This window comes from Schistocerca gregaria, chromosome 8, assembly GCF_023897955.1.
Source record: "Schistocerca gregaria isolate iqSchGreg1 chromosome 8, iqSchGreg1.2, whole genome shotgun sequence".
In the NCBI taxonomy this organism is placed as follows: domain Eukaryota; kingdom Metazoa; phylum Arthropoda; class Insecta; order Orthoptera; family Acrididae; genus Schistocerca; species Schistocerca gregaria.
This window is the reverse complement of record NC_064927.1, coordinates 270,086,822-270,109,520: the sequence shown is the minus strand read 5'-3', so window position 1 is coordinate 270,109,520 and position 22,699 is coordinate 270,086,822. Positions and strand designations below refer to the sequence as shown.

The window sequence follows — 22,699 nt, the reverse complement described above, 5'->3', positions numbered from 1 at the left end:
AACATTGCTGAACTTTCCAAGGTACCCACACCAGTTATTTACGACATGTCAGTGTTTCACATATTACGAGCACTTATTTGGAAAGAGAGCAAAATTTATTGAAGTACAGCTTTTTCGCCTTAGAATCATAGTATTGTTTGAACCAATAGTGTGTTATAAACTATACCTCTTCACCAGCATGAAGTATATGCCGAAGTATTACGTATTGTTGAAAATGGAGCAAGACACTGGCATTTCGTACCTACACATATGCAAAAACTCTAACCTATATTCACGTTTCACGTCATGGTCATCTGTGTTGTAGGGTCGAGTGGAGAAATTTGACACGGTGGATAAAATGACGCATATCAGTATGTTATTAACTGTGAGAGCTAGTCTTATGTGATCAGCGTTGCCATCTGGTGCTCAGTTATAGAAATTAGCATACAGAAAGCGGGAATCGTTACTTGCCAGCTGTCTTCCCAAGAAGCAAGAGTGTGTTTTGTCTTCGTTTCTTCTAATGTTTGATCTTTAGTTTCTAAGAGATAAACCATTTGCTGTTATGTTAAAACACAAGATATTGTTGTTACGCCTATCTCTACACATCAACACTCATGATTATATTAGTATTATTTGTTATAGCAAAGTGCGAGTGTCTAACTATAGTTGTGTATAAGCCATGCATGTTGGAGTAATTTGACGCATAGAGGCCGAGTGTTTCAACTTGCTTTACTTCAGTTTGTCACTAATGAAAGTAGGTAGATGAATGAGATACTGCATATGTAATAAAAGTGAAAATAACATAGTGCATCCTTTTTATATGAATAGGTTCATCTGTTCAGATGCCAAAGACGTACATCCGTAAAACAGAGCTTTTTGGACGGGGGATGAATTAAGAAATGCCGTCACTGATTTTCATAATGGGTCTTTTATTAGACTTAGCACCATCCTATATAATATACCACAGGTAAAGATCTGTGCATAGTATGGGGCGAATTCGCAAGGGTGGCGAGAAATGGTAGTGGTACACTTCCTGTGCTTTTTGGTGTCACTGTGATTGCAGTGGGTGAGACAGTCCTCAAAACTATAACTGTGACTCCTATCTGAAGAACCGTTAGTTGCTTTACAGACATGCAAGAGACCAATTACTGAATGCGCTAATATTAGAGTCTCTTCTTCATTTTTGCCACTACTTTATAAGAAAATTATCGTTATCGTTTTTTATCTTTTCCACATTTAATTAAGCTGCTATTTTCGATATTTTCCTTTTTGTAAACTGTGTTGCTTAATAAACATAATATTCAATACATATATTTTGTAATTCTTCAGGCTTTCCCGGCGAGGAGTTTTCATGTTGAACAAATAGGTTACTTCTGCTTATTCACGTCTTTGCTCCACTATGCGGTTTTACATTGTAAGAATTGCGGAATTAAGTATCTCATACCATTAACTACCTTATATCATTAAACTATCATACCATTAAATACCTTAAACCAATCCTTTCGCCAATTGATCCCACTCACTGTGTCATTTTACCCCGTGTCTTGGCTAAAATTATGCCGAGCAGTGATGTCATCATTAGCATTTTTTTCCCCAAAATGTGTAGCTGTGTATTTCGGGTTTTAAGATATGTTACAGTAAACACATGCAGTCAATGCTAATCGAAAAGTTGAGCCTCTAGGTATTATAGAAAAAAGGTTATAGTCAAAATGCCTTAAGTACGCAAAGTTACCTCACACTCTCCTATGTTTCGTCTTGAAAATTACGGTCGATACTGCAGTCACGCTGACTGAAAGAAAACCGATAGCCAACGACGAAAAACGTCGGCCTGCAAAATTATTCGCAAAGTTGCGACGCTCGCTCAAGAAACCTTAGTAGAATAAACATTTTACTATTAGTTAAATAACTACATTAAAACGTGTTGTTGCTTCATTAACGGGACATATAATGGCATTATAAAAAACACGAGCACCAAATACTTGAAAATCTCGAAAGTAACTTAATGAATTTCTTTATATTTTTGAGTAAAATTCTCGAACTGAACAAGTTTAAAAGTATGATGCGCAAGGAATGTATCCTGCTAAGGAATTATGTTCTTCACGTTACTAAAAAATTTTGTATACTGACATCGCAATATCTATGATTTGTTGGCTATGCGTAACTTCATATTTTTGTCTTTTTTTTTTTTACATTTCATTTCTTTAGCATATAAAAATCATCTGTCATAGTGATGTATTTTCTATGTAAAGGAAACTCCAACGTCTGGAAGAACAATATAGGACAATAAACATCAATAATGATCGGTGTTTATATGTTTACATTACAGCAAAGTTACCCATGGAATTTAAGATGTCCTGTTGCGCTTAAAAATGCGCCTTTGACAGCAAAAGTTGTTCTGCGAAATGCGTCACGTACGATCGAAATTAATGTAACAGGAATAGGCATTGCAGCAACAAATTCTTGCGGTATCAAAAAGTAAATGTTCTTTAGAACTCAGGCTCTGAAGCGGAATTTTCTCCCCAAGCAAAAATGATTTGGAACATTGTTATTCCACTAATAGTAACTGACATTACTACGAAGCAACGGCTGGTTTGTAATTCTACAGCGAAGTGCCAAATGAATAAGTAATCCTCTTGCTTCTCCTGGTGGCTTTGGATTGGTCTCTCCTTGTGACATCTTCTGGCAGTCTGAGTGCACCGTTTTCCAGAGGCGCATATTTCTTCTCTGCGCTGAGAAGCCTGGAATGCAAACAAGCCGACGGCCCCTACCCTTCCGCTACCCTAGCCCCCCCCCCCCCCCTCTGTTCCCTTCACCCACGGGCCTATTCTTGCCTCCATTCTTTGCTAACCTACCACCCCTTCCCTCCTCCCACTGTTTTCAACCATCCGCCGCTGGGCGATGCGGGTCCAGCAAAGACTCGCTTAGTCCGGGAGTTCCTCAAGGCGTAGTAATTGGCCCTGAATTACCCATGGCCTTCTGGCTTCTTTGCACACGGCAAGCGCCGCTCAGGGCGAATTGCTGGAGACATTTAGAAGCAAATAGAGTCTCGAACCTCCTTCGTTTGCCATTCTAGTCGTTTCCCTGTGCAGAATGTGTAGCTCTGGCAACCTGTTCGGAGAAAAAGCTCGCGCTTTAATGGAAATAGATGGGCGTCTTTGATTGGAAACTACTCCATAAGCTGAAATATTGCTTTAGGCACCGCAAGGCATCCATTTTACGTAGTATAATTCAGTTTGATAAAAACTGTGAAGTAGATGTAAATTTCAGTAAGCAAATGTTGCTTTCATGGGACACAGAAACAGTGTTTTCAGAGTCTATCACTTTTGCCTTGATTAGATAAAATAAACAAAGCCTGAGTAGAATATGTACATTAACATTCAGCTTGTTCTGCAGTTACTGTATGTATAAATAAATGATTAATTTCTTAAACATTTTAGGAGGAGCTAGAAATTAGTTTCTACAAAACTTTGTACAAGTAAATCTGTAAGTAGTGATTTTTGGAAACAGTAACGAAATTACCAGGTTGTCTTCATACCTCTATGTCTTCATCTATATTCGTCTACCACAAACCATCTTATCGTACATGGTGGTAGGCATTTCTGCTACCACAACCATTTTCCCTCCCCCATTCCAATCGTGAATGGTGTGTGTAATAGGCGGCATAGAATGAGCCTTTGAATAAGCTTTAATCATTATATTACTGGCGCTTCCTGTAACGTGCGAATTTGGAATTTAATAGCAAGCCTCCCAATTGTGCATCAAGCATATCGTGTAGCGTATGCCTTTGCAGTAGGAGCTTCTGTTCGATTATATCTGCCATTCTCCTAAATAGTAATATGTGGTAGTTCTTCCTAAATCACTCATGACGGAAAGCTCTACTTATTTTACTCGTTTGCATACTCTTCACATGCAAAATTTTTAAGGCTTTCGTGGCCACTTGTTGACAAACTGCCTATTGGCTTCTGTCTCGGGTTCTTTTGCCGACGTTCATCTAATGATTTTTCTGACGTTTCGCCAGCACGAGTGGCTGGCACTGTCAAAGCTTCACCCTCCACTGCCGGTGGTGAACTGGAGCCGAGCTCGCGGCCGTAGACTATATGTACGTGGCGCGCCAACGACCGAGGGCTTCTCCGCGGTCATTTCCGATGCGGTTCTCCTCTTGCTACCTGCAACGCTCGTTCGCTGCAGTACGGAAAGCCAGAATCCGTTTACCTTTAGGCTTTCCTCTTTCTTGTTCAAACTGTTCGCGTGTTCTTGTATTTCTACAGCTTCTCTGAACAAGCGCGTGTGATAGTGCTTCTCTACAGCCAGAACTTCCGTGTCGGCGAATTTTATTACGTGGTCGGTCTCATTCAGTGCGTGCTCTGCCACGGCCGATTTCTCCACCTGCCCCAACCTGCAATGTCGCTTAACCTCTTTGATCCTGGTGTTAATGGATCGTCCAGTCATTTCGACATAAACTTTTCAGCGTGCATTTCGAACGAAGTATGGTGTTAAACCTCCTGATAGGTGGTGTATTAAATGTTGGTATAAACAGTTTACAGAGAATGGGTGTTTGTGCAAAGGGAAAAGTTTTGGACGGCCGAGAACGAGTGATGAAAATGTAGCAGGCATCCAGCAAGCATTTGTTCGCAGCCCAGGAAAATCGACTCGCAGAGCTAGCAGAGAGCTGCAAATTGCACAATCAACTGTATGGAGAGTCCTACGAAAAAGGTTAGTTATGAAACCTTATCGTCTGAAATTGGTTCAAGCACTGTCTGCACCTGTAATATTAAATGAATCGATTTCTGTGATTTTATCCTTGCTCAAATGGAAACAGATGAATCTTTCGTTTCAAAGATTGTGTTTAGTGATGAAGCAACTTTCCACACTAACGGGAAAGTCAACCGTCACAATGTCTGTATATGGGGCACTGAGAATCCACGGGAAACAACTCAGTATGAACGTGACTCGCCTAAGGTGAACGTTTTCTGTGCCATTTCAGCCAATAAAGTTTTTGGTCCCTTTTTCTTTGAATGTGCCACTGTAACTGGACTACAGTATCTGGAGATGTTAGAGAATTGGCTGTTCCCTCAGCTCGAACAAGAAGCACAACAATTCATATTTCAGCAGGATGGAGCGCCACCACATTGGCACTTATCTGTCCGTAACTACCTGAACGTCAACTACCCGAGGCGATGGATCGGCCGCAGCCCGTGACAGAGCACTTCATCACTGGCCTCCAAGAAGCCCTGATGTTACCCCCTGCGATTTTTTCTTATGGGGGTATGTTAAGGATATGGTGTTACGGCCACCTCTCCCAGCCACCATTGATGATTTGAAACGAGAAATAACAGCAGCTATCCAAACTGTTACGCCTGATATACAACAGAGAGTGTGGAATGAGTTGGAGTATCGGGTTGATATTGCTCGAGTGTCTGGAGGGGGCCATATTGAACATCTCTGAACTTGTTTTTGAGTGTAAAAAACCTTTTTAAATACTCTTTGTAATGATGTATAACAGAAGGTTATATTATGTTTCTGTCATTAAATACACATTTTTAAAGTTGTGGTATTCTTTTTGAATCACCCTGTATTTTGTGGAGTACCCGTTGCTCCTCAGGACAGTTTCCAGATGTTGCATTTCTCTTTTGAGGTGTTGCGGCTAACATATTCGTCCTGCTCTCGTTACGAGCGTACTAATCATGCCTCTTTTCTGGCTCGGGTGGTGGTTTGACAGTTTGTGCAGCTATCGGTCCGTGTGTGTCGGTTTTCGCCGTCCCTTGTGACCAGCATATCTAGAAATGGCAGTTTCTTGTCCTTTTCTACTTCCATGGTAAATGTCATGTTGGCATGGAGGCTGTTCAAGTGGATTAGGAAGTCACTTAGTTGTTCTTCACCGTGGCTCCACAGCACGAAAGTATCATCGACGTACCTGTACCACACCTTAGGTTTGCAAGTCGCCGAGTCCAGTGCCTGTGCTTCGAATTGTTCCATGAAGACGTTGGTCACCACTGGACTGAGAGGACCACCCATTGCGACGCCTTCCAGCTGTTCGTAGAAATCGCCATTCCACGTGAAATAGCTCGTGGTGGGACATGCATGGAAGAGCTTTCTGATGTCTTGCGGGAAAATGGAACCGATGAGCTCCAGAGCGTCACTGAGTGGCACTTTCGTAAGTAACGAAACAACATCAAAGCTGAACAGGATGTCGTTTGGTCCAAGTTTCAGTTTCTTCAGCTTCTCAATGAAATGTCCTGAGTCCTTAATGTATTTGTAGGTCTTCCCCACGTGTGTCTGGAGCAGAGAGGCCAAGTGTTTTGCCAGTTTATATGTCGGTGAGCCAGGAGCGTCAACGATCGGTCTCAGTGGAACGTTGTTCTTATGAATCTTGGGTAATCCATACAGCCGAGGTGGTAGGGCTTCTGTGTTGCGCAGGTTTCTCTGTATGTTCGCCGCAGAGAAGACGCATTGATTAATCGATTCGTATTAAGTGTGATGCGCTGAGTCGGATCTGCGCTTAGTTTTCGGTACTTCGTCGGATCTAATAGGTCTCGGATCTTTTGCTCATAATCTTCGGTCTCATTACGACTGTCGCATTCCCCCTATCGGCAGGCAGTACCAATATACTCTTGTCGGCGTTGAGATTCTTAATGGCTTGTACCTCTTCTTTCTTCAGGTTGCAAGCTGGTGGTTTTGCTCGGCGAAGTAAGGAAGCAGAAAAAGATAATTGTATCGAAAAACGTTTCGAAGTTCCCGAGAATGTCATATGGAGTAAAGGTTTGTCGTGAGGAGAAATGATATAAATGTCCATCACCCATACTTGGTACTTTTCGTACCAAAACATGAATTTTTTATGTTTTTTCTCAGGAACGACCGTGAAAAAATGGTGCTTTACGCTGCGCAATGTCCACCCTAAACCGCACCTAATGCGGTTCAACCGATTTACTCATTTTGCCTGGGATAGAGGAGGTGCGTAGTGTTTAAATTTTGACCCTGTGCTGTAGGATAATACAGTATTCCCGTTATTCCGATAGGTATACATACAGCTGCTATGCCAAGAGCTATCCAAAACATTTGACCCCTTATGTCTGTGATCAATAAGACTCGAGATATGAGGCACTGAAAAATAGCATTTCCCCACGCGGCTCTTTGGAACATACTGGTACCGTGAACTAGTGATTAAGTTTGCTACTTTACTTCGGAGAAAATACCTTCACAGCCAATAATGTGCAGTCATCAAAAAGTACAACACAAAACACAGAACCCGGTTTCTCTATGTACAGGTGTAAAAGCACTTTCATGTGGTTGCCGTGTCCGCAGGAACAGCTTAACATAGCGTCGTTTTGTCGCTCTTGCATTACATCCACTGAGCCACACGCAAGGTGCGTATCAGCAAGCTCTTCATCAGTAAGCCTATCCAAATTATTGCGTACCACTGTTAATGTACGGGTAGTACTCCCGGAAAAGCAAACGCTGGACATAACCGAGCAGTATTGAATGCACACTACAGGTCGAGAACCAAACGCGTTTCTTTCGAAAGAAGAGTCATAGAGCTTTTTATCGGTAGAGTTCCGGTTCATGATATATTAACATTCTTAGTAGTTTCGTGACACTGGCTGGTAACACGATACAAACAATGTGAAAAAACAGCTCTAAGCACTATGGGACTTAACATCTGAGGTCATCAGTCCCCTAGACTTAGAACTACTTAAACCTAACTAACCTAAGGACATCACACACATCCATGCCCGAGGCAGGATTCGAACCTGCGACCGCAGCAGCAGCGCGGCTCCGGACTGAAGCTCCTAGAATTGCTTGGCGACAGTGGCCGGCCAACATTGTGAATTGAAGGCACAATACTGCTGGAAGCTTTTAGTAGACACAGCGTGTTATGAGACCGAGAAAGCTCAGTGAGCTGACGTGGATATTGCGCTCACGCCCAAATACACTCTCCCGAAAGAGAGAGAGAGAGAGAGAGGGGGGGGGGGCTGTGTACGTGGGAGTAGAGGGGTTGGGGTGGGGTGGGGGGGGGCTATGTTTGCCCGTCCGGAAGGAAGCGTCGCTCGGCAGCAGGGCTAACAAGTCAGGCTGTCCCAGAAAAGCCAGTCGCCCCCAACGCGCCGTGGGCGGCAGGCATGTGGTAGTCCGCCGTCAGCAACGGCTGGAGTGCCGTCCGGGTGGCCGGCAGAGGGGCCGCTACCGTTGTGTCAGATCTTCTCACACAACGTGTCGAATGAAACTCGAAAAAAAATTCAAGTTTTCGACAATTTCTTTCGTTGTCTGTATCGGGATGGTTGGCGACTGTCCAAGAAACTACATGGTTCCGCTGTTGTGTCAAGCTCTACGTGGAGAGCACCGGACAACAGTGCCACTTATGGAGCTGGCATATTGCGATTAAAGAATAAAGAACGGTGTAAATATGCTAAAAGAAAAAGTAATCGCTTTCAGCGATGACAATAGCTTTGGAGATAGTTTTGAACAATAATATGCATCTCCATATCTCCAAAAACAGCTCGAACATCAAACATGAGGCTGTTGCAAAGACTGGTATAGGCGAACTAGCAGGATCTTCAGATAGGGTTACAAAGAAACGTAGTTGTCTTATTTATTCATTCATTTGATTTGATCTGATAAGGGCAATCAGTCCCACTCTTAAATTTGACCTGGATTTCAGACATGCAGTACCCTTTCTTACACCATTTTAAATGACAATATTATTAAAATGATTTGAGTCTCTATACAGAAAATGTGAGTAAATAATATTGATTATAAACTAATAAAGTTGATCCTACGTAGTGCTTGTACTACTAGTACTGCTGCTACTGCAACAAATAATAATAATGATAATAATAATAATAATAATAATGGTAGACATAAAAAGAATTCGTAGGTGTAAAAAATCGTTTTCCCATAGCGAGTCTTGGGGAGGACGATCTGGTTGAAAAAAGATGTTCGGGGATAACGAGTACATACAGAGGCAATAGTAGAAATTATTGTTGTTTCAGTAGGGGTGTCGTTAACTGTCTTCTGCAGCCAGAGATGTAATTCAGTTCTCTGATGGAATAAGGGAGGTTATTCCAGAAACGGGTTCCTGCTACTGAGAAGTACATAGTTGAACGAAAGAGTGGAACAGAAAGGATATTGCTTTGATGGCAACTGGAGTTTCTTCCATGTAGTTCAGACAAGAACATTAAGGCCGAAGAGAGAAAAGAGCGACAGTGTCTTTTTTCTTTCTTTTTTTTTTGTGTGAGACGCCTATGCGGCATCTCACCCGCTCTCGCTATTCATCGCATTTACTTGCGACTGTAATATGTACTTACCACATAACTCACATTATATAACCAATGTACAGTGTGACAATTGCCGGCTCTACTGAAGGAGAAGAGACAAGTCAGTGACCGGACAGTTAATAATTTTGTGTTAAAAAAAAAATGTACGTGGGAGATTTGGACACAGATCTCCCCCTTCAGAGTCCAAACTGTGATCATATAACCACGATACCGTGGTTACTATTCAGTTCCGCTCAATGTTGCTCATCTTAGGCTTTGGCCATTCATTTTTTTCTGTTTTCCTTCTTTTTTCATAGTTCAGTACACCTTCTTCCTGTTTTCATGCTTCATCCGTGTCCGGCTGTTGACGGCTTATCCACTGGACGGTCTCACCACTAAATGTGAGAGGAGTTCAATGAGGAATCTCACTTGTGAATTGTACAGTTTAAAAATTGTTTCTGGAACAATTCTCTATTGGGTTTAAATGGAGGGAGTGTGGTGACCAGGGGAGTACGGTAAACTAGTCCCAGAATTCTTCGAACCATGCTCGCACATTATGAGCTGTGTGACACGTTACATTGTCCTACTGGTAGATGCCATCGGGCCGAGCAAAAACAAACTGCATATGGGGACGGACAGGGACCTCAAAGACACGTGCGTACTCAAGTTGATCCATTGAGGCTTCCAGAATGACGAGAACATTCAGGATATTCTCTGTGGCCTGGACCCTTCCAACGATTGTCCCAGGGTGACTGCTTTCAAATGTTACGCGGCGTACACACCAACGGCCATCTGTCCGATGGAGCATAAAACGTGATCAGTCTGAAAAGGAGACCTGTAGCTGCTCAATGCGCATTCAGTTGCGGCACTGGCGTCTAAATTCCAGCCTTCATTATCTATGAACATCAGTCAGTATGGGTGCATGAACGAGGTGCCTGCTTGAAGAGCAATAGGCACCAACTTCCGCTGAACGATCACGAGAAGATATTGTTGGTAACCCCTCGCTTCTTATGGACTATCAGTTCCTCAACAGTTACAGACCTGTTCGCCTGTACACATCTCTGCAGCCGTCGCTCACCGTGTAAGGTGGCTATAATTTCGCACCTTACAAGCACTCATCCACATACTATGCCGTGATCTACAACCACATTAGGTATTGTATGATAGGTAGTATTTTGTAAATATCACGAACAGACATTGTTGGTAAACCCGTCTCTTCTTCTGGACTGTCAATTGCTCAACAGTTACACACCTGTTCGCCCGTACACATCTCTGCAGACGTCGCTCATCGTGTAAGCACCTTACAAGCACTCATCCACATACTTTGCCGCAATCTACAACCACATTACGTATTATTTGATAGGTAGTACATCGTTGTTGTTGTTGTTGAGGTCTTCAGTCCTGAGACTGATTTGATGCAGCTCTCCATTCTACTCTGTCCTGTGCAAGCTTCTTCATTTCCCAGTACCTACTGCAACCTACACCTTTCTCAATCTGCTTAGTGTATTCTTCTCTTTGTCTCCCTCTACGATTTTTACGCTCTACGCTGCCCTCCAATACTAAATTGGTGATCCCTTGATGCCTCAGCACATGTCCTACCAACCGATCCCTTCTTCTGGTCAAGTTGTGCCACAAACTTCTCTTCTCCCCAATCCTATTCAATACTTCCTCATTAGTTATATGATCTACCCATCTAATCTTCAGCATTCTTCTGTAGCACCACATTCCGAATGCTTCTATTCTCTTCTTGTCCAAACTATTTATCGTCCATGTTTCACTTCCATACATGGCTACACTCCATACAAATACTTTCAGAAATGACTTCCTGACACTTAAATCTATACTCAATGTTAACAAATTTCTCTTCTTCAGAAATGCTTTCCTTGCCATTGCCATTCTACATTTTATATCATCTCTAGTTCGACCATCATCAGTTATTTTGCTCCCCAAATAGCAAAATTCCTTTACTACTTTAAGTGTCTCATTTCCTAATCTAATTCCCTCAGCATCACCCGACTTAATTCCACTACATTCCATGATCCTCGTTTTGTTTTTGTTGATATTCATCTTATATCCTCCTTTCAAGACGCTATCCATTCCATTCAATTGCTCTTCCAAAGTCCTTTGCTGTCTCTGACAGAATTACAATGTCATCAGCGAACCTCAAAGTTTTTATTTCTTCTCCGTGGATTTTAATACCTACTCCGAATGTTTCTTTTGTTTCCTTTACTGCTTGCTCAATATATAGATTGAATAACATCGGGGGCAGGCTACAACCCTGTCTCACTCCCTTGCCAACCGCTGCTTCCCTTTCATATCCCTCGACTCCTATAACTGCCATCTGGTTTCTGTACAAATTGTAAATAGCCTTTCGCTCCCTGTATTTTACCCCTGCCACCTTTAAAATTTGAAAGAGAGTATTCCGGTCAACATTGACAAAAGCTTTCTCTAAGTCTATAAATGCTAGAAACGTAGGTTTGCCTTTCCTTAATCTATTTTCTAAGATAAGTCGTAAGGTCAGTATTGCCTCACGTGTTCCAGTATTTCTACGGAATCCAAACTGATCTTCCCCGAGGTCGGCTTCTACCAGTTTTTCCATTCGTCTGTAAAGAATTCGTGTTAGTATTTTGCAGCTGTGGCTTATTAAACTGATAGTTCGGTAATTTTCACATCTGTCAACACCTGCTTTCTTTGGGATTGGAATTATTATATTCTTCTTGAAGTCTGAGGGTACTTCGCCTGTCTCATACATCTTGCTCACCAGATGGTAGAGTTTTGTCAGGATTGGCTCTCCTAAGGCCGTCAGTAGTTCTAATGGAATGGTGTCTACTCCGGGGCCTTGTTTCGACTCAGGTCTTTCAGTGCTCTGTCAAACTCTTCACACGCAGTATCGTATCTCCCATTTCATCTTCATCTACATCCTCTTCCATTTCCATAATATTGTCCTCAAGTACATCGCCCTTGTATAGACCCTCTATATACTCCTTTCACCTTTCTGGTTTCCCTTCTTTACTTAGAACTGGGTTTCCATCTGAGCTCTTGATTTTCATACAAGTGGCTCTCTTTTCTCCAAAGGTCTCTCTAATTTTCCTGTAGGCAGTATCTATCTTACCCCTAGTGAGATAAGCCTCTACATCCTTACATTTGTCCTCTAGCCATCCCTGCTTAGCCATTTAGCACTTCCTGTCGATCTCATTTTTGAGACGTTTGTATTCCTTTTCGCCTGCTTCATTTACTGCATTTTTATATTTTCTCCTTTCATCAATTAAATTCAATATTTCTTCTGTTACCCAAGGATTTCTACTAGCCCTCGTCTTTTTACCTACTTGATCCTCTGCTGCCTTCACTACTACATCCCTCAAAGCTACCCATTCGTCTTCTACTGTATTTCTCTCCCCCATTCCTGTCAATTGTTCCCTTATGCTCTCCCTGAAACTCTGTACAACCTCTGGTTCTGTCAGTTTATCCAGGTCCCATCTCCTTAAGTTCCCACCTTTTTGCAGTTTCTTCAGTTTTAATCTACAGGTCATTACCAATAGATTGTGGTCAGAGTCCACATCTGCCCCTGGAAACGTCCTACAATTTAAAACACGGTTCCGAAATCTCTGTCTTACCATTACATAATCTATCTGAAACCTTCTAGTATCTCCAGGATTCTTCCGTGTATACAACCTCTCTTTATGGTCCTTGAACCAAGTAAGTCTTGTTCCTCTTGCCACTGAAATTCACTAATTCCCACTATATCTAACTTTAACCTATCCATTTCCCTTTTTAAATTTTCTAACCTACCTGTCCGATTAAGGGATCTGACATTCCACGCTCCGATCCGTAGAATGCCAGTTTTCTGTCTCCTGATAACAACATCCTCTTGAGTAGTCCCCGCCAGGAGATCCGAATGGGGGACTATTTTACCTCCGGAATATTTTACCCAAGAGGACGCCATCATCATTTAATCATACAGTAAAGCTGCAAAGTACATCGTATATATGAATATTTAAAGGAGACTGACATTGTCACGTACGCCTTGTAAACAATTGTTAACGCTTATTGCAGGAAAGGTGACTGACTGTCCTTATTATCGTACTAGTTGGAACGACAGTGGAAATGAAACGGCAGACGGAACTCAAGCCCTGGGTGGAAGAACCACACAGGTGTTTTGGTCCTGCTTAAACACAGGAAGTAGGAGACGGACATGGTAGAACCTAAGCGTTGGAGCACAATAGAGTCGGGACCGGCGACTATTGTAGCCGAACTGGAAGGTTTATACTTCGGAAACTACGGAAATCTTGGACGCAGGTAAGATTAACGGAGAAGTAACACCTCGGAAACCACGCACGCTGGGTTATTTCCAAGGATTTTTACTCAGAAACGTACCATTGTACGAGTATAGGTATTGCCTGGCAAACTTTCCGCGCTGGACGACAAAAGACTAAAATATGGTTGGTCGGCGTTCGGAAAAATCTGTAGAGGGAGAATAGTCCGTGGTTTCGGAAATATGATTCACTTTCTGAAATACGATGGTGGAGAGCCGAGCCTTGCTGGGAAGCCAGCGCTGGAGAGACGTGGTCTTCCGTTGTGAGCGCCCGTTTCTGACAGTCTCTCGATATCTGCTTTCTTGCTACAGGCGGACTTTCTGTCTCTGCTCTCAGAAGAGTTTATAATAGTTAGAACAGTTAGGCACTGTACTGTTGCGAACCTGTACGATTCTGATTTTCACCTCCGGGTTCGAAGTCATCGTTGAGTACGCAGCGTTCAGTAACTGAGAGCACTTCTCTGCCTATACTTACGTTGAAAAGTTATCTGAACTCCGTCCTTGTGGCTGGGAGTTCGCGTTTCTCGTCTGCAAAACACAGAGAGGAGAAGACAGTATTAGAGTATATTAGTCAGAGGACCGCCTTCTGCCGTCCTAGTGTTTGAAAGAGTTTAATTGTCGCTATAGTTCTTCCACCGTCGCCGACGAGTAAGAGAACCATCGCTTCGACGCACCGGACGCAGTACATATGGTGATATCGCAAATTTCTTCTGCTTATTAGGGCTATAAAAGCTAAACAGCTGAGATCACGTTAGGTTCCACACCATCGTAGATCATTTCTAAAAAGTAGTGTCTTCTAGTGTTTGGTATGTAGATGATGTCAGTCATCTCGCGTTATTGATACTAGACTGCGCAGTCATAATAAGGGGCAGAGTTCGGCAATTGATTAGTAATTTTACTTAGGAAATGTAAACCTTGTAATCTAAGTGGTTTTGTTAAATCTACAATAAATATATAAGCAGGAAAAACGTTTATAATTTAGTAGGATTAGTTGCCTTCATTATTCATTTATGTTTAGTTTGTAATTTATAGAATTAAGAGATCCTAACTTACACCCACCTGGAGTAGCATCTTGGAACCGCTGTCAACTATGTCCCGTGGTGCACCACAGTTGTCTCAGCACCAGTTCTGGATAACGCCATTTTGCCATCCACGGTATACTTTAACCACGACTGTACACGAAAAGTTCAAAAACTTAGCTGTTTCTGGATTTGCTTCCACCTTATCCCAAAAGCCCGTGATCATTCGCTTTGGGACATCAGATAAGTCGCTACGTTTCCGCATCACGACGACGACTGTACTGTTTTCAGCGTCCCCTCCGCACGCTTTATACACCTCTTCTGCTAGTGCTGCCACCTGGTGTCTGTGCGTGGTTATTGCACGCCGACGACGAACGTACGAGGTAGTCCCATTAATGTGACTGGATCTTGTACGAGGGTCGTTCAGTGAGCAACGCTCCACATTTTCTGTACAGCCGTGAATATACATACACAAACATCCTTGTTGGTGCTTCGCATTTCATGTTTGTTCTGTGCGCCGGTGAATTTTCGATCCGTTCTGGCAGAGCCGTAGTACAGCGTGAGAATGGCGTCTACATACGAGTCACGATGCAAGCAGCTTGCTGTTATTCAATTCTTGTGTGCGGAAAAACAAACCGTGGTGAACGCCCATAAATGTTTGTGTGCAGTGTAGGGCGACGCTACAGTTGGGCGATGGGTAAGGAAAGTTACAGCCTCAGGAAATGAAGAAACAGAGCTCCATGATCAGTCACGCTCGGGACGTCCTGTCTCAGCCACTGCTATGGCTTAAATGGCTCTGAGCACTATGAGACTCAACTTCTGAGGTCATTAGTCCCCTAGAACTTAGAACTAGTTAAACGTAACTAACCTAAGGACATCACACACATCCATGATCGAGGCAGGATTCGAACCTGCGATCGTAGCGGTCTCGCGGTTGCAGACTGCAGCGCCTAGAACCGCACGGCCACTTCGGCCGGCCAGCCACTGCTCCAGACATGCTGAATCGTCCGCATGCCATTATTCGTGCCGACCGAAGCATCACAACTCGACAATTGGCTCTACAATTGTCGGTCAGCATTGGAAGTGCTCCTGCAATGATCGAGACTCTCGGATATTCAAATAGTTGCTCTAGATGGGTTCCACGGACCTCCACGCCGTAACGGCGGACCACAAAATTGAAAGAAAGGCCGTTTCATCTGAGTTGTTGGAGCGTCCTGAGACCGGCGGAGAGGCCTCTATGTCACACATAGTTACAGGAGCAAAGGCTGGGTACCACTTCGCGCCGGAAACAAAAAGGTAGTCCATGGAGTGGTATCATCCTCATTCACTACCAAAGATAAAGCTCAACCCCCTCTGACGGAAGAGTCATGGTGTCAGTCTTGTGGTACTGTGATTGCGCCATTCTCGTGGATGTGATGCCAAGATAGTCAACCATCAATTCAGGGGCATACCTGAAGACTCTGAATAAACTCAAGAACCGTTTCCGACATGCTCGATCGGACAAGAATACATCAGAAATCTTGCTCCAACTCGATAATGCATGCCCACAAACAAGCCTGAGGGCCCGGGATCACATCGCCAAATTGGGTTAGACATCATTCCCTCTTCCACACTACAGTCCAGACGTGGCACCCTGGAACTTCCATCTCTTTCGGCCGCTTAAAAATTGTCTGCGGGGAACACACTTTGAAGATGCCGAGAGTGTCAGTTATGCAGTGAAAACATGGCTACGCATACAGGACTCAGCTTTTACCAGCAGGGAATACATGCTCTTCCATAACGTTGGCGTACGGCCATAGAACGTAATGGAGACTACGCAGAAAAATAGAACATGGACAAGACATGCTGATGTATATTGTCAAATCTGACTCTTAAGGTAAATGTCTTCTGAGAAAAAAATGTGTGGCATTTCTTATTGAACGATCCTCGTATATTCACAGCAAGTTAATTATTCAGCTATCTCTTCATAAGCCTACGACCGTGCCCCGACAGAAACAGTGAAAACATATCTGACACGTCTTTTCCCATTCTATCTACGCGTCATAATAGTTATTTTAAAAAGTCTGTTTCTCAGCGTTACTTATTGCCTAATCAATGTCTCTACGAAAACTGTTGGAGCACATTTTATTTCCACGACTTGTGTGGTGTTTGGTTCCCAATAATTTAAGCTGTGTAATGTGGAACTAGTAACTTTAAAATTGTCTCGTTCATAGATCCCCCGCGCTGTATTGAATCTTGAATTTTGTACGCAGACAGCTAGTCGGCGAGCGGCTGTGACGTGACACTGGCTTCCGTGACGTCACGCGACGCTAGAGCTAGTGCTGACAGCAGCGGCCTCTGCAGTGGCCGCCGACTATCTGCTGCACCAAAGTTTCCCGCGCTCAGCTTAATTGCGTCTACTTTGCGCAGTCCTTCTGGCGAGTTTCCTCCCAGCTAATTCTCTGTGTACAGAAAGAAAAACAAGAGAACTCTCCAATCGCTCTTCTTCTGTCCTTAATACCACCCAAGTTTCACAACAACAATTTTCGTTCTCTATCTTTTGGCATTTTTTGGGGGTAGCTTCTTCTTTCTGTGTGGGTAGTTTGCTAGTCAACTGCACAGGCAAAGACTTCAAGCGAAATTACAGTTGTGGAAAGTAAGCTTAAAGCTCCCAACATACTTGAAGGTGAAACAGAAGAAACCAGATTTCTCTTTAGACAGTTACTGCAAGCGACATTTACAGATTTTGTTTGTCATTTATAATGTAATTAATGAAAATGTGCACTTTAATGTAGCAAGTACAACTAAACATACAAAACGTGATTAGACGCACCAGTTTGAAGAGTGGGGAAGCATCAGTAGGAATACGTGTTTTTACAGTCGCATAATCTCCTCTGTATTGTGATTACGTAAAAGCTTATGAGTTAATGTTTGTTTAAAACTGGCCGTGTAATTAAATCTTCTCTCTAGTTTTGAGATGCATTTTCGTAGCCTACGCTTGTCTTTTGACCTGATTAACAAAGGTCGATCGGCTGCAGCTTGAAATATTTCGCTCTTGAATTTACTACAAGCAAAAGCCTGAGTTATTTTAAATAAAAACTTTCTCAGTAAGTCACGGTGAGAATACAGTGTGATAGTTAAAACACTGAGAAATGTAATATCGTAACGAGAAAGGGAAATGTCGAATGATGTCAAAATTGAGCTAAGATTCTAGGTAAATGGAATTAATGATTGTTTGTAAAAAATGATTGTTACGCATTCACGAAATAGTTAAGGTTGCTGCCTGTTGATTTTGGCGAGGCACAATATATCAATCCAGTGAAGTGACTGCCGACGTTACTTTTTGAAATCAATTGGCCGATCAACCAAAGAAGATACTTAGGCAAAAAATATACGCATGTAGCTAAAAGAAATGGTAGGAAAATCAGTCTCAAGGAAATTCTGCTTAAAGATACGATATAAATAACGAGAGAACACGTAATGTGTTCGGCTATTCCTTTCTTTAAGGCCTCTAAAAAATTAAAATTCTAAAAATTGCTACAAAATTTTGGTTACTAATGTTAGAGATAATCAGGTCTAATACATAAAATGAATTCCACGTACACAGGTAAAACAACACTCTCTCTTTAAATCAAAATTAGGGCACATAGAAACATGAATACTCATGTTACAATTTCCAGGCGATAAGAGCCTCTTACCTTTTTTACATCCATGCTTCTAACATGGTGAGAATAATTGAAGTAAGCTTTTTATCACGGTTTTAGAAAAGGTTACATATATTTTAGTCGATTCAGTAATCTTGACTCGATTGTAAAGTCTCTGACGAAATATATATACCTTTCGATGTTAAAGACATGAAATGTTTCACATACAGGAGGGAATTCACATTCATTATACAATTGTGGGTATACAATTATTTTGTGACTTATAATTTCACCAGGCTTCATGGATATTGCATATATCTCATGGTTAACATGCATAGTGTTATAAGCTGTCTCGTGGCTGTTAGTACGTTGCAGCAATATATTTTCTTTTTTATGTCTGTAATGATAGTAGAAAACAGTGCGTCTCCATCAGCAGAGCATATCTTCCTGGTGTCTGTCTCGTTCTGACAGTCCAACTAGCATTTTAGTCACGGTAGTCAAAATATCTGTCATAAAATGTTACTGTCAAGACGTTCTGTTTTTCCAATAACAAAGATGTATTTTATTGCGCTTTCTTACATCGGCATCCAATTTAAGTGACCATTTTTTTCCTCATTCGACGTATACGTTCTCCTATTAAGTCCCTTGCTGTCATAAACATCTACAGCCTCCAATTGCTGAATGTTTGCCTGTCTGCTCTGGTAAAAGTCAAAAACTCTTAATCAATATGGGTCTTGCTTCTTAAACAAGAGTGTTTCACAAAGCGTCCCAAATATTTGAGTGGTGAGATTTTCTTCCATCGTGAATCTCCTTGACGTATCCCACTCTGGAGTTGTCTGTTAAAAATAAGTGCGCACCAGGCATTAAATACCACTACAGTTGCCTTCTGCAAATTCCCAATATGGTGCAATCCGAGATGTTCTACTTTCGGGAGTCATATGGTAGAAGATAACTAAAACAGGACTAGAACACTATCTTTGTGACCAGAAAATCGTTATCTCCGACTGTGGAGATGCAGCAAGACAGTTGTGAAACTTCTGTTTGAAACTGTCTTTGTAATACGACAGACTAACTAAACTCCACCCGAAGAGGCCATGAAGGGCCAACTGTACCGACCGGACGCCGTGTCATCCTCAGCCCATAGGCGTCACCGGATGCAGAAATGAAGGGGCATGTGGTCAGCACACTGCTCTCCCGACCGTATGTCAGTTTCCGAGACCGGAGCCGCTACTTTTCAATCAAATAGCTCCTCAGCTTGCCTCACAAGAGCTGAGTGCACCCCGCTTGCCAAAAGCGCTCGGCATACCGGATTGTCACCAATCCAAGTGCTAGCCCATCCATGAACGGTCAACTTCGGTGATCTGACGAGAATCGGTGTACCACTGCGGCAAGGTCGTTGGACTTTGTAATATACTGGATGTTAACAATCGCGATACCGACGAACTTCGAGGGGTTGTAGAGCATGTATCGGAGAAAAACTGAGGATAGGAACCCACGTCAGGAGACATGATCCAACGGCACTACAGAGCGTCGAAATTATGGGCACTGGCGCCTGTCGCTAGGCCACTCCTTTGGCAGCAAACGTGACTTATGTGACGGCTTAACGCAGGCGGAACGTGTTGCATTGTTGTTTGTTATTCAGTGATCTTGACTGTTGCCACGATCGCTTTTCATCTCCATGCACTGGAAGAATGCTCTCCACCATGCTCGCCAACAGTGGTCACCTGGGGCAGTGGACAAAACGCTATTAATTGTTGAACACAATGCGACGCCATTCGTCGGCACGTCCTACCTAGTCACAGCACCACTCCAATTGTTAGAGTTTATGTTGTGCTGTTAATGGCAGCTCAAGCATGGGCCAGTAATTCCCTAGTCTGGCTGCTGGCTGAATCTGACCAACAGCGCGTGATGACACAGAATGTTGCAGGAAATCTTCTACTTCTTCTCGAATGGAAGGCGCAGATATGAAGGGGTTAGGATCTGCTTGATGCACAATACGGCGCCCCCCCCCCCCTTTTGGTGGTCAGACGTGGTAGACTGGAGCCTTGACGACGAGTATGCTCGCCATCTCATTCTCATGGGATCCAAGATCGAGTCACTACCATATCTGAATGCCATAAATCAGGATACCGCATTATTCGACCAGCTGGCCAAATGGAGACCCACAATGAGACTCCTTTCAATTTTCTGCTACGTGCTGATAACGCTGCCTCACACATGTCCTTCACAGTGATCACTCGATAAGCCCATCCGGTTAGCCAAGCAGTCTAACGCACTGCTTTCCAGAATGGGAAGGTGCATTTGGTCCCCGGCACGAATCCGCGCGGCGCACTTGTCGAGGTCCAGTGAGCCGGCCAGTCTGTGGATGGTTTTTAGGCGGTTTTCCATCTTCCTCAGCAAATGCGGGCTGGTTCCCCTTATTCCGCTTCAGCTACACTATGTCGGCGATTGCTGCACAACCAAGTTCTCCACGTACACATACACCACCATTAATCTACCATCGTGCAAACATAGGGGCTACACTCGTCTGGTGTGAGACGTTCCGTGTGTGGGGGGGGGGGGGGGGGGGGGTGTCCACTGGGGTCCCAACCGCACAATAACCCTGGGTTGGGTGTGGGGCGGTGGAGCGGTGGGATTGACTGCAGTAGTCGTCGTGAGGTTGTGGACCACTGCGGCTGCAGCGGGGATGGAGCCTCTCCGTCGTTTCTAGGTCCCCTGTTAACATACAATACAATACAATCACTCGATATGTGACGTTGTTCACAGCCCTTATCTCCCCTGACAGACCTGGTAACAACACCGAAAACGAACAAAACTAATGCACAATAGTTTGCATTATACCTGTAACAGCGAATTTTATCTGTCCCAGTTTACATATCTGCTGCTCGTGTGTATGTGTATGAAGTGAGTCACATCCCACCATGTCTTCTGGGTGCTTCTAGTATTTTTATTTTTTTTAATTTTTGTCAGACAGTTTATTTTATTGTAACTGAACTGGACAATAAGAGAGATGTAGTTACTAACACAGACGCCGTTAGAGACTAGGTTCAACAATAAATACCTTTGGAAGGAGGCAGTTTGGAGACATTAAATGACAGTAAACTTTCCTTCTTCTTTGAACATTCTGTAACTAGCTTGCTTGGTAGAAAATAATATAAAAATATCTTCAGTTTGGAGTGCAACGCTAGAGATCACTGTTAATTCAGACGACAAAGAGTTAGGTTTCCCAAATATTGTTTGTGGTTTCACTTTTGCGCAATCCGGTATGCAAGCACATATGTTCCAACTATTCGGTCCACTCTCCCCATGCAATGAGTTACTGACACAGGTAACTAAGACGAGAATTTTGTTTTCTTTCCTTGAGTAATCATGTATGTTATTTCTCAAGTCTACATCCCTTTTTCTCTACACATACTAATCGTACAGGAATAAATGTGATATGGGTAGAAGGGATTTTTAACCGGCTTCTGACACTGCAAAAATATTTTGGGCTAAGACTTATTATTTATGGAAAATTTTAACGTAAAATAGACTTTTAACTATCATAGGCGAAAGGGCATTATAGATGCACAGCCACATACCTGTATTATACGAAGCTAACTTCCTAAACACATATAAAACATAACAATTTGTCCATTTTATTTGGACTATTGAGCTCCGTGGCCGTGGATAATGATATTTCACTGAAAAAATACGGCAACCAGCCACTTTTTAATGCGTTTTTTATTTACGCCAATATGCATTTCGGGTTTGCACCCATCTTCAGCTGGCAAATTACATGGATCTTCAGTTACTACAGTAGTACAATCTCGACAGCAGTTTGGATGCTGCAGCAGGCCTGTGCAAAAGCAACGACTCCAATCATTTACTTCAATTTCGCGAGTTTAAAGTCACACACTATCAGCTGTTCATTTTACTTACATTCTCCTCTCCTTGTTTTTTCCTGGCTTTTCTTCTTTTTTTGCAACGACACAAACACTTTTTATCACGTATTTTGCACAGGCGCACTGCGTTATCCGCCATGTTGTCGACTGACAGTTTTTGTTTGCATACAAATGGTTTATCTATGGACAGAGTTATATTTTTACGAAAGTTTTGCGGTTCTAAGATAAGCTATTGTTTTCTAAATATTGACTTGGCTGATAGAAGTATTCTAACATAACACATTTATACAAAGCAGTAATTCATACATTTACAATATAACAAAGATAGAATTAAGATATTAGAATTAAGATTTTTATGTTTTATATTATTACATGCATTTGCTGGGTTTATAATAGATTATGTTGTTTGTTGATTGTGCTTAGTAAGTGGTTTGATAAGTAGAGTGTGGAAGTTTTTTATAAATATTCGGTTTGGCAGCTCTGTTTGGTCGTTAAGTATGTCAGAAGGGGATGCATGTTTATGTGAATAAATTTCGATTTCTTCTAGGAGGTTCATTCTTTTTCCTTTGTTGGCTAAGTGGAGAACTTGTAGGTTATGGGATATGTCTGTTACTTGATGTTCTTCTTCTGC

General features: G+C 42.6%; 1 protein-coding gene and 1 long non-coding RNA gene across 9 annotated transcripts in view; one reads left to right on the top strand and one right to left on the bottom strand.

Annotated features, from left to right (window-relative positions):
- Positions 1–22,699, top strand: part of LOC126284616 (CB1 cannabinoid receptor-interacting protein 1-like) — a 908,627-nt gene that overhangs the window by 267,916 nt on the left and 618,012 nt on the right. The gene's annotated exons all lie outside the window — the stretch shown is intronic.
- On the bottom strand, positions 21,890–22,224 carry LOC126284618 (uncharacterized). Its single transcript, XR_007551516.1, has 2 exons — positions 22,106–22,224; positions 21,890–22,022 (listed from the first exon to the last, which is right to left on the bottom strand). It is a non-coding gene; the product is annotated as an uncharacterized LOC126284618 (long non-coding RNA).